Below are 18,850 nucleotides of genomic sequence, written 5' to 3'. Positions count from 1 at the left end.
CGGAGCTCGAATAATTTTTGAAAACTTATATTGTAACAATTATACAAATATAAAAAAATATATAATCGACTATCCATTTTTAAAGAAACTAGCTAGATCAATTAGTTAATTGTGTTCACCCCGTTAAGTTTTTTCTAACATCTTCAAGATATATAATTTGATTTTGAATAAATGTGACGGGTTTGTTTTGTACCCATAACATTTTATAATATGCTCTGATGCAGGCTGACAAGGTATTGTTTTTACAACAATGTGTTTATATTGTGTCTGGACCGATTTCTCCTTGTAGCTAGTCTATTAAGATCAGAAATCGTAGTTGAAAAATTTAAGTAAGTTCACTCCTTCTTTAAAATTTTAAAAACTTTTTCAACTTAAAATTACCGCACACTATAGTTGTTTTAAATAGAATAGCCTAATTAGTTTCAAATTTGTTGGGAATTTTCTTTAAATAAAATACCATCAGCTAAGTTGTTAATACTTGTTTAAATTCCAAAACAGACATACATAAATTATATATTTCTCAATTAAAAATTATAATAATAAATAATTTAAATGATAATATTTACCTAAAGCTATTAATGAATATTAATTGATATTTACTAGGTAGGTATATAATAATCTAACCTTAAGGGTTCCCGGTATAATACTGTGTAATGGCCCTAATAAACATATAATCCAGGTTTAAAAATATTTTGATCTACTGTGTCCTTTTCATAAAATGTAATATATTAACTTTTATGGCAAAAATTCACCCTAATACAATATGTATATATATATATATATTATAATAATTATGCAAGAATAATTTTCCGTTGGGCCGGATTATCTTTTATTACTAATCATTTACTAAAATAATATTTAAAAAAAATGTTTTGGCTGCTTACAGAATATATATTTTTATGATTAGGATTAAGCATTTAACATAATTTAAAATATCTATTTAAAAATGTATCTAATTCATTTTTTTTCATTGTATGTATAATAAGCAACAACGGTAGAATGTATGTTTGTTTAAAAATAACTTTTTTTTCTGATTCCAATTAATAGCCAAAAGAAGAATACCTAACAACGTATAAAGCTCTGTAAATTTAACACAAAAAATGCATAAAGCACTTTATAATTAGTCAAACTTTTTAACTAGGTACATAACAATATATTGTTATGGTGGCCTTGCCGTCGTTCGTAAAGTGATTAAAACAACGTTATGCCAAAACTTTAGCGATACGAACGGATTTAAATAATATATTAAATACACGTCACGTGATTTATATGCACGATTAAAACAAAACTGAAGGCGTTCCAAGAGTGGCGACCAAGAGAAACCTTAAATTACCAATTTAGCAAACAAAAAAAATAATTAGCTTTAAATTATATATTATTTTCAGATAAATAAGCTTTCAGGTGAACACTATAATATTATAAGTCTTGGAAGGGAAGGGAATATTAGAGATGGGGGGAGGAATTTCAGCGGAGGGATTGGTGATAAGGGACATTACTGGATAACTGATAAGAGATGGATGATAAAGACGGAAAATCAGCTGATCAGGCGTTTGAACCCGACTACGAATTGCCACAAGAAGACATGGACAAGTTATAGATTGCTGGGGCAAAACTCTAAACCCAAATGTAGCCACGTGTCAGACTTTGACTTTTGCGCTGTGTTTGCACCTCTACGATTTTGAAACGTGTTATTGCCTTGTAAGACATTACGAGCTGCTGCTGACAATCCCATTCGTGTAGTTTTGTATTGTTGCAATAATATAATATTCTCAGGTCCCTAGGTACCTACTGTACAGGTACACCGCACCAGCTTTGATATTATTCTGACGGTGTGCGTGGACAGATCAATCATAATTAGCAGTACCGTCGTAGGAGCTGTTTTTTTTTATTGATCCCAAAACAATTCCATAACATAATAGTTGTTTATTCATTATAATATTGTAGGCCTCTTTTGTGCGAGGAACATAATTATTCATCGCAGAGAATTCGCTCTCGAGTGCTCCGACCTCCTCAATTATTAAACTCTGTGATTTTAAGGAGAGTGTTTTGACGTGCAGGGATTTTTTTTTTTTTTTAACCAAAGCGGAGGCGGAAACCGAGGTAGAAACCCTATTGATTTTATTGCTGGTATTTGCATGGTAAAATAACCAGACCGGGGTCGAGGAAAATTCTAGGAAAAACATTTTCCCGCAGACTCTAATGAATGCATTAGGTAGGTACATAATATTTTGTAAAACGCACATAACCAAACGATGGAAAAACAAAATACCATTTGCCTAACCGGCGATTATAATTAAAAAATCATAATACTAAAACATTTAAAACTTACCCGTCGATTTCACGTTTAATGTATATTCTCCATTATAATAATATCATTATCTATCACCGAATTGTCATACACGGCGCAGTAATTATTTGTTTATAGACACAAGAGTGCCACGTGTACACAGGATTATTACAATTGACCAACATGATTTATTAGAGAGCACTCGGAACGCACAAGCCGGGCTTTAATCAGATTACAATGGCTAATAATAATAACAATAATGGTACTTGGTAGCCGTGAAATTAGTGTGCCACGGTGGAATTTCGGAATTAACAACAAACGTCGGTTTATAAAAAAAACACAATACATCGGTTGAACAAACCCCTACCACTGATCTACCAAGCTGTATTAACAGCAAAAATTAAAACGTTTTCAACATACTTACATTTTTATTTTTCTGAACCGATGAAAGAAGTACATATCTTTATTCTAAATGTTTTTATAAAAACAACATAACAATTACATTTGTTTTATAACTGGAGGTCAATTCAAAATTTGCATAATATTTTTCAGCATGGTTAAGAAATCCGCCCCACCTATTACGTTTTAAGTGCTCTCTTATCACCCCTTCTTATCACTACATGCCTCTCCTTATCTCTTATCACTTCCCCTCATGCTTATTTTAAACAATCGGGTTAATCGTGTGAAATGTTAAGATTAAGCGTAATCGAGTGCGCCATTAAACATATTCATATATTATGTTTCTCCTTGAACAGGAAGACGCCAAAAGTTTTCCAGGACAATATATAAAAATCCACAAATTTGAGGCTACTCGCTTGTTAATATGAAGCTACTCGTTATCTCCGAGAGTTCTCTACCACACGGTTGGCATTCTACTCGTGATGATGGCGAGAAAATTTGATTTATTGTGCCTATTATTTTGGGTAGCTGCTTTTGAAAAATTACTATACTTGATTTACGACGTACCAAAGATAAACACGCGATACGCAGAATATAAACTTGGTTGTACACATTTTGTTTGCCACATTTTTTGATCGAGACGAGACCTCGTGCAAGCTGATGGCAATACAAGATTATACACTTCAACTAACATTTTAAAAATTTAATCAAACCCACTCACGAAGCTCGGGCATTTTTTGTTAAGCAGTTTTAACTTATGCTCGCTTTTCACCAAATTGTATATATATATATATATATATATATAAATTTTGAATTTTTATGAAATATATATATGTATATAAGTATAATTTTTGAATTTTTATGAAATATATATATAAATACCTGTTTAATATATTAAACACAATTTATAGTCATTTTCTGGCCAGAAATTTAATGTCTTGGAAATATGTTTTAAACGTTTAAATTTAAAGGATTGATCAGCCCTTTCCTTTCAAAACACTATACTATCTTTATTCATGTTATAAACACCAGCCACTTTTTTTTTTAGTCTATCCAGGTTAGGTCCAAAATTTTTACATTTTTTCAGTTTTGAGGAGAGAAACGATTTTTGGATTGTTTAGGTCTGAAAACAGTTTTTTTTTGCGTTTTATTATTTTTTTATTATTAATTTCCAAATATTTACCTTTAGTTTTATAAACTTTTAAAATGTGAATAGTGATGCGATTTGCATGTTTTATAAAACTTTTTAATCTAGAATGATGTACTGAAATTTTTGAACGGTCACTAGCCAGATTTGAATAATATAATTACACTTTTTGAACATTAATCACTCTAAAAGTTTAAGCCGATTTTCAGCTGCACATTATTTTTAGCAGATGGTACTAATCTCCCGGTTTAATTAACATTTTTTGATAATGTTAATAATTGTTGTTTAAATAAAAGAAAAGAAAAAAATAACTATACCTAGAGTTAATCACAGCAACATAGTTCACACAAAATTGATTGAATGATATTATTATAGTATTACAATTATTTTTTTCTTAGCTATTGAGTATTGACAGATGTCATAGTTTCCAGCTAGAGTCTTAAAATTATAAAATACAATAGTCTGTTTGTGTTTCATTCGATCTAGCTGAACAATATGATTTCGGACAAAACAAAATGTGTGTAAACAACGGGTTTATTGCGATATTTACCAGAAAAATTAATAATTTCATACACGTGTAAGGTCTTATGGCATTGTTTGTTGTATCCAGCGCACGTGTCAAATTTAATACTGACTCCTTGAACTAAAATTAATGCATTCCTACAATGTGGGCGGAGCGCTTGTGTTAACAGCTTTTCTATATTATGTTATTTATCTACATTTAACTTCGGTTAATTATTGTGAAATTACCAACGCGAGTCTATTTTTAATTTCACTATTAGTACAAACAAACATTTGACTATTTTAGCAATAATAACACTATATATTATAGTAGATGTGGGTACGGATACATATGGATAAGATTGGAGGGGAGAAAATAGTGATAAGCGTAGATGGTGATAAGGATAACTGGATAATACCTGGATAACTGATAAGAGATAACAAATAATTGATAAGAAACTATTAATAACACTATCTAACTGGGATTGAAATGACTTTCAGACTAAAACCATAATGGCTACGTTAAAAATAATTTCATGATGATGTTTTTACATTGAAATTCAATGTTTTCTTTTTGACAGAACATACTTTACTACATTTATAAGTATTTTAAATATCATTCTTAATGTGTATGTGTTTTTTTTTATATAATGTTGTTGATCAAAAATGTATAAAAATAAATGATTGCGAAAAGGTTTTCCAACTTTTCTCTTAGCATTTCCGTGAAAACCTGTCAAATGATAATTACGGTTATAATTTAATAATTCAAGAGCTCCGGAACCCGATTAAATTTTAAAAATCTCGAAAAACTTTATGCATGCTCAAGAAGACATTGATTTATTTTTACAACTTTTTCGCAATAAAAAAAAAAACAATAAATTACCAGTTTGTATTTAATTTATTAATTTTCAACGTAAAATGTATTTATATTCTTTGTAAGCACAGCTTGAACGCCTTCAACGGAAACGCTTTAATAAAAAATAAAAACCAATTATCCGTGAGTAAATAAAATCACAAGGTGAGATGAAATTGAATTTTTTAATCATAATAATAATATAATATTACTTACTATACATAGTTATATAGTAATTGAAATTTGTACGTTAACAACTATTTTTTTCTTATTTGTTAATACATTATAAATAAGCAGAAGATGAAATTCAGTATAAAATTATATTATATGATTTCATCTTATATAATCAACTACACAAAGTAATTATACATTTCTTGAAAACTAATGATATTCCTTAGGGTTGGTGATGAAAGCTTTTTATTTAATTTTGAAGAAAATAATAAGTTTTTTTTTTTGAGGGGGAAACCCATTTGTGTATTATTATACTTGACTGCGCCCATATTTATATACAATGAAAGCATTAAAAGGTATAATTGCGGATTTACGCTTTATCGCGATCGAATTTGAATCGCTTTACATAAATTAATTCCCAAAAACTTTGACAATTATTTATGTTCAGTTCACAACGAACGCGCATTTTGTCGAAAGGAGAAAAGTATAGTTTCTTTTGAAACAAAAGATTTTAAGTGCGACAACATTTCGAACTATGCACAGTTTTAAAACTTAGTTCATTGAAACTCTCTGTACGGAACCTTTTTGTCAAAGCATTTGTTACTTTTTCCAGAAACTTGGTTTATTAATTGGCGGATCAAAAAACAAAACAAAAATGCACGAAGTGATGAAAACCAAAAAGGTAAGAGTACAGTTTAAAAAAATAATGAACAGTGCTGTTAGCTTTCATTCCAGTTTTCCAGAAAATGTCTAATCCAAACAAAAAATGTCTTACTATTGGTACTTCGCTATCCAGAGACACTATTTTAATGCTTATATAGTATAACTGATTAATTGTTAAAGAAAAAATGATATGCATTACAATTGTATTAAAATACCATTTTTGAATTAATAAAACAATTCTGTCATAATTAAGCACACCTAACGGTTTAAATGGTATTTTCAATGACTATTCCGATGTGACTGATAATTAACTAAAAATTCTTTTATGCTATTTTACTTGGCAAAAAAAAAATGGTTAAAATAGTATTATCGCCGCCAGTTACCTGTGTCGTACGATAGAGGTGTTCAGATACAACTGGGTAACCCGATCTTTGAAAACATCTTTTCCAATATAACTGTACAACATTCTTAACACTGAGCCACACGCTGTTCGGTATCGAATGTCTTGGCATCTGATCGTATTCCAATAAAGCAGTTTGTTGTTGTTCAACGACAACAAATTCTGGCAAATGCCAAACATGCTGTACCTTTAAGTCAATTGTAAGAATGCATTTTTATTAGACAATATAGTGTAAAGTAAGGAACTTAATTTTGTACGTACATAGCAGCGTTTTATTCTCAAAGATTCTTGTCAAACCAGAGATTTGTAAAGTTCATTGTTGATACTTTAAAACTCTACACAATACACATGTAACTGATGTGTATATTTAATATATTTGGTACCGCGATACCTTATATAACTAGTGTACACAGATTTTGAGCACCTAACTGAAGATTAATTCCGGATAGAACCCAAAGACACCACTTGACAGACGGTCCTGATGGAATTTATTTATTAGTACATCAAATATTTGCCTATTTTAGCAATAATAACACTATATATTATAGTAGATGTGGGTACGGATAATTATGGATAAGATTGGAGGGGAGGAAATAATGATAAGCGTAGATGGTGATAAGCATAACTGGATAATACCCGGATAACTGATAAGAGATAACAAATAATTGATAAGAAACTATTAATAACAGTATTTAACTGGGATAGAATTGATTTTCAGACTAAAAACATAATGGCTACGTTAAAAATGATTGCATGATGGTGTTTTTTCATTGAAATTCAATGTTTTCTGTTCACCTAACTAAAGATGAATTCCGGATGGAACCCAAAGACACCACTTGACAACAGACGGTCCTGATGGAATGCAGCCCTCTTCCCAAAGGACATCCGGATTTCTGGGATTTGTTGTACGTTTACATAATAGTGTATTATACTTAAACTTAACTTTTCAGTGACACGGTAATGGCGTACGTTGATATATTCTCAGTGTACTCTTTTCCAATCACACTCGGTTAAATGTTTAGCATATAATATCTGTCCGGTTCTCTACATTGGGGTACTATTAGCACAAGGTAACAAGGTTTCTAATAAAATCTGTATTATATTTAACGGTGAAAAAATTACATTCAATAGTCAGTCAAAATTAGTACCGTATTAAGGTTAATTGCTAAAAGTTAAATAGTGCAAATAGTTATCTGAGAGTAGTTTTTAAACCGAGAAACTTTGTTTTTTTTTTTATGCAATTTGGTCAGATCTGGAGTGATGTAAAACAACAACAATCACTTTGCAAGGAAAATGAATTGTTTTTTCTTTAAAATTGGATTAACCTCGCGGCCGGCATATAGATCTGTCTTTGTACAAACCGAGTCTTTGCGGATTTGTGCGTTTTCGATTTTGTCATCCGGCAAAGCTTTTGTAATCGCTTTCGGTGTGCGAATGGCGTGGAAAAAAAAATCCTATTCAACACATGTGTACACTCTTTACATGGTAGTCCGTAGAGCGGAACAGTTACTGCAAACACAAACATGACAAATTATTAAACGACTCGGAAGACTTTCTTTTCTCATTTTCTCGACATTTCCCATTGGATTTGACGTAGGTACACCCAATCCTCAGTATTTACCATTGTGGAAATCAACCTGGGGCTTGTGGGACATTCTATCGATTAACAAAAACCACAGACAGGACTCGCTACGCCTTGGCTGGCTCCAGGAAGGAATCGGTTCAACGGTTTGGGTCCAGGCGCAGCAAATGTTGTAAAAACCAATGCCTGTGCTCAGCTAAGCATCCAGGCTGAAACAATGTGCAGCATTCTGGATACTGCTGCTTTTGTCAAAGTTATTTTATCGAATACACTGTTTATAATGATTTCCCGGTGTTGCCTTTGAACGAACCCCCTTAGTGGTGCCTCGGGGGCGGCTGTTGGTTACAAAAAGGGTTGGGGACAAACTGTGTCCACGAGGCGTGTGTGCTCTGAAACGTTCCATTAAAATTCTACAAAGGCGTCTGTTAGGTACCATATAAATATGCGCCTCGAATGCAATTTACTTTAAACGTGACGGCACAAAGGTAAAAAGATTTAGCGCGTTGCGAAAACGGTTTTTTAAATTTCATAAAATGTTTTCTGTGTACAAATTCGATAAAAAAAAAATAAAAAAAATACAAATATTCAAATTACATTTTATACGACTGTATATCAGTTTAAATCGGTGATCGATATTTGTCCAATACGGATTGCGGAGGAATATTACCAAACGTTTATAAATTTATTCAAAAGCCTAAGAAAACAAAAATTCTTATACACCAGTACATGTACTATGACCACGGTACATACGAAGAATTGTATTTAAGTACATTAGAGCTGTTAAACTAAGGAAAAAGGGACCTTATTTGTATTTGTAATAAAAGAGTTAAATAATTTTAAAACGACTATAAAAAATGGTAGTGTAATAACTTATTTGTATAAAAAAAAAAAACTAGAATTTCATAGTTAATTTGTTTTTTTTTTTTTTACAAACCAAACACAAACTTAAATTTTGAGAAACTTGAAATTTCACAAATTATTATTTCAAATCTCTAATCTCAAGTCTGAGTATTTTCATTATCAAACTGTGGTTGCCAATATATATTTTAAACATAATATTACTTTAATTCTATAAAATAACTATCGCGTAAGCTAAAACCGGTTTAAACCAAATCGTTGTTGTATTAAATTATCAACAATTATACTTAAGTTGGATAGAAACATTTTTATGGGGCGGTTTTAAAAGGTTAACTTTTCAAAGTCAAATGGCAACCTACACATTTTTTAATTAATTGTTATTAGCTGTATGGATGTATTTCGGTTCTGTTTAAACTTACAGCAAGGCCGCAAGGAATGTATTTATAGTACCTACCTAATTATAGAAATAACACAACGGTCTTAGTAAATTTTAGTACTAATTAAAAACTTTAGCATTGTGTTTTCCCATAAGTTCAGAAAATGTGACAATGTATCAATTTGTGTCGTCCCACGCACAATCGAATTACACTCAAATGAACCGAAAACCTTAACCAAAACTAGTCCTATATAATAGTACTATTATTACTGTAGAGTGTTATAGGCATTTCATGTTTCCCAATATATTGAATGGGGTTTTTATAATAAAAAAAAATGTACGGTATTTATATTAAGTTTTCTAAAAAACGAACCTGTACAACGGAGCGTTTGCGCTTTGTCCACAATGCATTGTATTATATTATATTTATTATTATTTACTCTTCTCGAGCTCCAGAGGAGGAAAAATAATTTTTTTTTCTACCAGGATGCAACCGTGTTGTACAAGGTAACTCGTTAAGGGTAAGGCACCAAATTGGTCTTATAATAACTGCAATTTTGTAATATTTTTCAATGTTTACGTTATTTTACAATATTAGATTGGTAATATTGAAATTTCTATCTCTTTTCCAGATCTATGTCGAATTTTAATGTTATAAATTTAATTATTTTTTCATTTTGACTGGCCGATGACCAGTTTTGAGTAATTACTTTTCAAGTTATTTAAGTTTAAAGTTTAGGACGGGCGAGGAATAGTGGAGTGTAGTATTATCATATTTTATTACTATCCCATTTAATTGTTTTTTTTTTGTCTAAAAAGGTAATATTAAATATATACGTATCCGTTTAAGATTAAAAAAGTTGACAAAGCTCTGGTAATTACTCTAAAAAAAATGTTAAACGCTTAGAGATAATTGTAAAATTGTGTCAAACAACATAAACGAACATATTTTCAAATAAAAAAAAATATAAAACTGCAGTTATCTGTTGTCTCATCCAGAGCAGTGCATCAATTGAATAAAACGGTATCTAAATAATGATCTAGACAGTCGAGTAAAAGTTTTTCAAATACTTTTTTTTTTAAATAATTTCAAAAATAATTATATAAATCATTTTTAATCATATTATATTTAAATAGCTTGTAAGTGCTTATTTTAAGTTATTAATTTTTTTAAATATAATATAATATACTACAATAATTACAAAATATATAAAACCAGTACATAGGGAACACATTTTTCATCCAGATAAGGATTTGCACAGCTTTGGGGTCTTATCCTTAATAAATCACCCTTTAATTATTAATAACAAACATTTCTGTCGGTAATAATAATTATGGAGTGGACGCGTTGGCCGACACCGGCGGCGGCCGCGGGCGGCGTCCCGGTCGTCCCGCCGAAGTTGGGCCGGGCGAAAAGCGCGCGCGTACCGCCCCATGAACGCAGACAGTGCCCGGCCGCCACCATCACCGCTACTCGCGCGCGCTCATCACCTTCTCCGCAATCACCTCACTTTCTGTTTCGTCGCCGCCGCCGCCGTTAAAACCGTCCCGTCGATTCCTCAAACCGCACGCCGGTCAGTTCCTCCAATAGGGAACAATTATAATTATAATAATCTACCGCGGTATTCCTGTGTTCGTCGGCAAACGACGCGGACTCAACCCCGTGCTGCGGCGTCCACTCCGGTTTCCGGTAACCCCCGAGCAGCGGTCCACGTCCGGTAACTATACTGGGTAAACGCGTTCACTACTGGTTCTCCACAGGCTTACCGCAATCGGTCGGTCTCCCACCCCTCGCCTAGAACCACATAATATCCGTTGCCGCCGCCGCCTCCGTTTCGTCATCAGAGACCCACACCAAAAGCACGACCGTCACCAACAACACCTCCTCTTACACCGTCACCACAACAAGGACACGCACAAGGTCCGGTTCACAAAGGTCAGTAGTACAACACGCCACTGACTTACCAAAGTCAGTGGCGCACACCGTTGGGGTATGACATTTATACGTTCAGATAGGTACAACAATTTTCTAGTGGCGGGGGAAGGTCGTGGTAGGTTAAATCTTAACCTAACCTAACATTCTTTTTACACTTCAAAATCGTAGTCCAAACCTAACCTAACCTAACCTTTTTCTTTTTCTTTCACGCATCCATAGTAAACTGGGGGGGGGGGCACTTGCCTGTTGTGGCATTACTTCCCCCCAGTTTTCGATGCCATTTATTGTGACAATAAATATACAACTTTGTTTGAGTGGGAGCCCCACACACCAACTCAACATTGCCTAACCTAACCTAACCTAACCTAACCTAACCTAACCAAACCTAACTTATCACACTGTATTATTGAAGATGCATACATCTTACACAAAACTTCACACATGACCAACCTAAAAGGTACAATTATTTTCAATGTTCCAAAATTGGCCTAATAAACTACGATTGGTGATTTTAAGCACATTATAATATCTGTGTAACTGAAACGATGAGACCCATAAGGATACAAGTGACCATCGTTTGAAAAATGAGTTTTTGATCATACATTATATTTTGTCAACGTTACATTTTTCTACCTGTACTCGTTTTACAATTTGTCTTTAATGTTTTAAGGAGATATGGAAAAAAAACTAAAGAACATCACCGTACAATTGTTGATTTGCTCTCCTGAAATTTTTTACAAAAAACACTTAACCATTTGGTTTTCGTCACTTCAGTGTTTATGGCTATAGGGTTCAAATTTAACAATAAAAAACAACGCTGCTTATGTAAAGTCAGTCGCACAGATTCATGTGGATCAAATGTCAATCGCATGATTTCGCAAAACTACATTTATTAATGTTAAATTTTAGTTTTCTCGGCATGAATATTATGGATATTTTACATTTATCCTCAAGTTTTAACCAATTCGACCATAGATTAAATCTATTCAAGTTACTACAATTATTACTGTTCAAATTTAAAATCAGTGTGATCTATGTTGCCGGCTTATGCAAAATTATTATCGTCATAAGATCATCATAGCTGCCATTTCATCTGGTAATTGTGAACGTTGAAGAAGTTTTAATAGAAATTTCATACAATCAATCAATATAAAGCGCAGTTCACTGAAAAGGGAAACTACAAACTTACAAACAAGACCATTTTCGTGTGGGTTATTATTTGGGCGGAACCTTCCCCATCACACTCTGAAATCATCACAAATTCCTTTCAGCGTTTAAACCGATAAACCTATTACCGCATAGTTAGTAGTAAATTCAGTTCCACGTCCATGTAGTAATGGGTTTTTTATTGTTCGGTATCTTTTTTTTGACCGGTTAAAGCTGTTGTTTTTTTTAACGATTGCTGTTACCTTACCGCGAGTGAAAGAGATAAAAAGAAAATACATTCTTGTCACGTGTCCACTATCGTCGTATTTTTAATGGCTTTTGGCTTTACTCGTCTCGTCCGGACCAAACTCGCATTGTTGTCCAATGGAATTAATTTTGTTTTTTTCGGTACAGAACACACCATTTTTTTACCGAGCTCTCCCATTTCGATGGTACAGATTTAGCCATTCTCTGGAGTATGCGGTCGAATTGAATTGGGAGTCTTACAAGATTCCAATCAAAGTTTAGTACACGTACCATAGGGGACAGCTCCGGTTACATTCTCCCAAAGGAATATCACTGTAGGATTGTCCGTGCTGTCAGAGATGTTGTGTTAGAACATTTGCTTTACAATCTGACTGAAGAGTTTCTCCAGAGAGATCAGTCCCTAAAACGTCATAGCGTCGTGGGACACTCTGTGTGTATAATATGTAATAAGGAAACCCTTTGACTGAGACTTGTATCAACTGATACTTTGGTATTTTCTTGCCCGCCCGAGTCCTACTTTTAAATGAGCACATCCCTTGTCGAGCTGTTTTTGTTCGTAGGTAGTTTTTTAGCGACAAAGTTTTTGGTCGACCTCCCAACCCCTTTCCCAGCCGACAGACTTTATTGTTTGTTTACTTGGAGCAACAAGTTTTGGTTGGGTAAAATAACCATTCGCTTTCGTGACAACAGCCATTAATCATTATATCGTTATGTCGGAATATTATTATTTAGAACTAAAATCCTTCGACAAAAAGTCCAAACAGAAGTTCCATCAAAGTCTCTATTAGGGGCCAACCAAAATCAGATGACAGTAAAAAGTAAAGCTTGCCTCGATACAAAGACTTTATGATGAGGTAGAAAGGCACCTAATAAAATTCTTGTTTTATTTAATGATGAAATGTTATAGGAATTTTATACTTAGCTAAGTAGAAAATATTATCTCAAAGGGTAGTTTTTGTTGGATAAAAATTAAATTAATGGCATGCTGAACAAAATGAACTGGTCGATAACCAGTTTAAAATACATACTTGAGCTGAAGTGCGGTCGGACAGTGCATGTACGCATAAAAAACATTACTGTCTACCTCTACCCCGTACGAAGGTATTATGTCAAGTACGGTATAATTAATATTTGTAGGTATTCCTCGTGGTAATACAAGTAGGTACGGGATATTATTTGTACATAAAGGACCCGAAGGACTCGGTAGTAATGAGTTTCTGTACTTTTCGACCCGTACAAATTATTATGATATGTATTCCCCTGGCGGATTCCAAAGTCTGTCCCAACACGTTCCGGGGTAGGTATCTCTTTCTATCACCATTTCTCTTGCCAGCGGGCACGTGCCCGAACACACCCGGGACTAGCTTGCGGTGGCCTTTAACGTTACAACAACAACGATATTAGTAGTAGTGTTATGGCTGTTCTGCGACCACTGACAAGGTCAGAAGAATTTTGCACACAATACCTATGCGAGTCTGTGACGCTCGTTTAACGTGCACATACATCTAATTTCCTCCTGTAACGTGTCCGGCGTTTGAAGGAACGTGCAAACACCGCCGGGAACGCGATCATCCCGGGTCCCGAGGGAAGACGACGGAAATCATTTTACTTCCTAAACTGTTGAGTTTGCACGCTCCGACACCGGAACCCCAAGCGACTTAATCCATTTTGCCCGCCAAGTAGACCAAAGGCACACACACACGATGAGTGGGTACCGTAAAAACATGTTTACACAAAACAGTCAAAAGTACCTTGAGCAATGGTTTTAGAGATAAACCGCATATAATAAAAAAAGACAGAAGACAAAATTTTCGAGGGAACCTCCCTCAATGAGATTTTTTTAAACATAAATCAGAAAATAAGTTAGAATTATTAAAAAAAGTGTCTAAAAAAAAATGAAAGAAAGCGATAAATGCGGTTTTTTATTAAGTTGAAAAGCGAAAAGAACATAATAGGTACAAATGATAAAATGTCACTTGACATTTTGTTATTTTTCCCAAACAAATTTGAAAATATACTTTTGTTTGAGAGAAAAAATAATGTCATTAATTGACATTAAATATCTCTGTCGAGTTTCTCAAATACTTTTAAAGGAAATATATTTTTGGACATTTATGGTAAGATATTGTTTATTTTTTGGCTCAAAAAGCAACAAAAGGTCTTTTTTTAAAAACATAATTTTTGTGTTGACTTAACAATCAAACAAAATATCCATTTACCATTTTTTTTTTTTTTTAAATTGTAAACAAAGCCCTTTAATATAGTCTGATAAAAAATACCGATTGCCTACCAAAGTGTTGCCCGCCAACCGTCCAAACCAATTTACTTGAATAACCGCAAGAGTGATAATTGATTTATAATTGAAAAATTATAAAATGGCAAGCCATCACTTGGCACGGCTAAAATATTGTATACACTTTATCTTCTTAACTGTCAAAACTTTAATATTGGTTTTACTCAAACTTGGACAAAATATGTTATTTAATTTGACGGTTAACATCCTGTATAATTGCCAAAGTATTTTAACATTTTCAAAATAACTTTTCGTTTAATGGTTTCGATAGCGTTATTATAAATGGCGTACTTGACGATTAAAATTTAATATTATTATATTGTTCATTCGATTAAAATGTCGAATCAACTGACGTTTTGAACAAATTTACGATGTTAAGTGCTGAAGAAAATTAGCAAATATTTCTGCAAGTATTAGAAAGACTACGACAACATGTAGTGTACGAATTTTTTTCCTAAGAAAATGATTGTGAAAAACGATTAGAAATAATTACTTTTTGAAATTACTCGGATAATTGTTGTATTTTTGAACACAGCGTGACTATAATCATTCGAATAAGAATTTCTACAACTCTGTTTGTATATTTATATTTCTAAACCGATTAGTTGTTGCAATTAAAAGGGCAACGGGCCTTTCGGTGTCATCTTTTGTCCGAATAAAATGTATTATTATAAGTACGTTCAGTGGAAAAGTGAAAAACGTAATACAATACCATGATATTATTATAAGAAAACAAAGTAATACGAGACTGTGACTTCTATCAGTGTGGCCATATCGCGTTGAATAAAATAATGACATTTTAAACTTGTTCGTTTTTAGGTAACACAACGCTCGTTAAAAAAAAAAAATAAAGAAAATAATAAGAAAGAAAAAAAGAAACGCAAAAAGACAAGAAAGATGAAGTTTTCCCTTCGGAAAGTAATTTTTTTTTTCTTAAATTTTCAATGTACTTTGCAAATTTCATATAATATGCTGCCACTCAATAACCGCTATACTTTTTTTATACAATCTTGTATTGGTATAAGTTTATCACTATATTATCATTATCAATCAAACCACAGAACAACCACCGTGGTAACCGTTTGTATTAATATCGTTATACCACGGTTAAGGTTGGCCTTTTTATAAACCTCTAAAGTGTTTGTATTGCGCGTATGTCGTTCATGAAAAATTATTCATACTATTTTATTTTCACACGTCGGGCAAGTGTATCGAAATCTGATTTATTGTCTACTTTTTTAGTGTAGTACATTTTTTTTGTTTTGCAGAAAATAAAAACGTGATAAAATATATTATGGCAGAGCCGATAGTCTGCGTTTGAAGGGCTCGGCGTTAAAAACTAAATAAATTACCAATCCGTTTGTGTTGTTTTATAAAAAAAAAAAAAAACAATATGTGATAGAAGATATACTATATATACTATGCTATACCGCAACCCTCAGGACTCGGGAATAATAATAATACTGGCGTCCCTTTTTAATGAAACCACTCCGAGTGCCGTGTGGTTTGTGCACTCACTTTGCATTTAATGTAATTATTATTATCAATACTGCCTGCGCGTGAAAGAGCTCTTAAACAGAATATTGGTTTTATCATAATATTGTATAGCCAATTCAATTATCTATCTAATATACACCTCGTGGGGCTCTTAACCCGCAAGTATATTTGCATTTTTCCAATTTCAAAATTCCATTACAGCCCTAAAGCCCCCCCCCCCCCCAGGAGGAGATGGCATCGACCCAGAATTGTTTAAACAGGAATATGGCACACAATCATTGGCATTCACACAAGCGTTCATAAAAAGAGAGACTTGAAGTAGTACTTGGAAGTTTAAAGATTTTAGATGTTGTTATTTTGAAATTTGTTACAAAACGTTAACAAAAATGTGTGGCTTTTTTTTTTTGGATCACAAACTGAATACTTACATTTGTTAGAACTTTTTCACTCAATCTCGTTGTGGCCTCACAACTAACTTAAATTTATTTTGGTCCTTGAACGGAAATCTTGTCTGGTTAGATTTAAATTTCCTAACTTTTTTGGTCTTATTTATTTAAAAACATCGTTTAGTAATTTTTAACAGCTGTGTTTTAGAGAAATTCCAAAGCCTAATTAAAATTCACAGAAAAAAAAATACATGTTTTTTTTTGGGTGTACACTTTTCGTTGAAAAAACAGTATTTTGTTATAATGCTGCAATGAAAAACATTTTATAGTTTTTCTTGTTGAAATCATGTTTGCTTATGTTATTTTACAATATATATTATAAAATTACTTACTATTTTTTTACATTTTTACTATTTTCCTGAGCTCTATCAAATTTCGAAACTTATATTAAACTAACTTTTTAATTAAGAATAATAATACGCCGAAAACGTTGACTGGTCTACAATCAGTTTTGAATATAATTACTTTTAAAGTTATTTAAGTTTAATATCGCTACGATGGGAAGTGGAGTGTGAACTGGACTCTCCTATAAAAAAAAAAATATCTTCTAAAAGAAAAACTGTATAAAATTGTAATAATTATTTTCCGAGAAAGTGATCTATGATGAAATGTTTTAGTATAAGTGAATAATTGAAAATTATTATGTATCCAATCGTTATGGGTGATTTACATTATCGAGCTCGGCCTAAGCTGTATAATATGTTGGTTGCTGTTTGTGCGATATTTCCCGGGGATAAGTCCGTTTAGGAATAATAATGATATTAATGACCGAACCCAACTCGGTTTGTGTGTGTGTGTTTACTGACATCATCAGCGTTAATCCGCGTTTATTGATTAGACAATGGGCGCATCTCTTGCCTGACAAAACTGCACTCGGACCGCAATAACTGTCTGTGTCGGATGATTGTGTGGGTTTTAATATACATTGTGCCATAGGAACCTATCTACATGGGAACTACAAACACCTTTCGACCGGTCGGTGGAAACCCCATTTTTCGGAAGGGCAAAAACCAGCGATCATTATGTATAAATTATAATGTACTTTGTCAGAGTTTTGCGCTACCAACCCTCCTCCCGTTGTGGGGCCAATGTGTAGTTTTTATTTTTGTACTTAGACTCGTGTGCGTGCGAATTCCAGCCAAACCGACGACCGTTGTCTGTGCCAAAAAAACACACCGATAGCAATTGTGATGTACCGTTTGAAAGTATTCGAGACGTTCCGATCGAGTCTATTTCGGGCGAAAATACCGTAAGAAACGATTCAACAATAATGTATATTATTCATTCGGTCAATAAAGTATACAGTATCGAGTACATGTATCGTGTCTCGGCCACGGAATCCGGGCTTTGGGTCTAAAAAAGACCGTAACCCTCTATTGGAGTCCGACGTTTTGAAATAATTATTTGGCATAGTAAATAAATTACAAAACAGACACTGTTGTCTTGAAGAAAAAAAAAAATACAAAGTTGTAATATGCGATTTTATGTTGTTCGACTCGAGAAGCTAATATTTGTTTGATAAATGTATTAACCATAATTTTCTATCGTATAACAATAATAAAATACGACTACCAAACGGTTTGATACCAAATTCTGGAGAAGACGGCCAGAACCGGACGAACCAATAAAAAATATACAAAAAACGGTACCCATATTGTATTCAACGTCTTGTATTTCTGACATTTAAAAAGATTTATGGCTCTATATTGCATCAGTGTACTCGTTTTTTTTTATGTTTGAAAGAGAGATACAATTTAGATTGTTTTTTTTAAGTAAATTTACGTTTAACGTCCGTTTGGGTTCCGGACTAAACGGAATAAATATTATTCGAGCAAACAACAGTAATATATTACAATTGGGATATTATTATTATAATAATATGTCCAGAGATGGTTTGACGGTCGAAAGGTCTCGAGGAGGGTTTGGTAAAACAATTTGCCACTACCCTTGGCTAATACTCTAGGTAGGCAGGCATTTTACTGCTATTACTTTTCATGACTTCCCCAAGCTTTTGTCGTGAAATCATTA

General features: G+C 33.0%; 1 protein-coding gene across 3 annotated transcripts in view; it reads left to right on the top strand.

Annotated features, from left to right (window-relative positions):
* The first annotated feature begins 10,693 nt into the window (after positions 1-10,693).
* LOC126832904 (poly(rC)-binding protein 3) overlaps positions 10,694-18,850 on the top strand; it is a 42,934-nt gene continuing 34,777 nt past the window's right edge. For all 3 annotated transcript variants that reach the window (XM_050563943.1, XM_050563942.1, XM_050563941.1), the window contains exon 1: positions 10,694-11,173. The gene's annotated coding sequence lies outside the window, so the exon portion shown is untranslated. The remainder of the gene's footprint in view (positions 11,174-18,850) is intronic.

Source organism: Adelges cooleyi, unplaced genomic scaffold (assembly GCF_023614345.1).
Source record: "Adelges cooleyi isolate 19-005CV unplaced genomic scaffold, UGA_ACOO_1.1 ACOO_flye_CR_arks_rails_tigmint_CR_PRNA_167, whole genome shotgun sequence".
Taxonomy (NCBI): Eukaryota; Metazoa; Arthropoda; class Insecta; order Hemiptera; family Adelgidae; genus Adelges; species Adelges cooleyi.
Note: the sequence above shows the minus strand (reverse complement) of the source record. Positions and strands in the feature narration are given on the sequence as shown.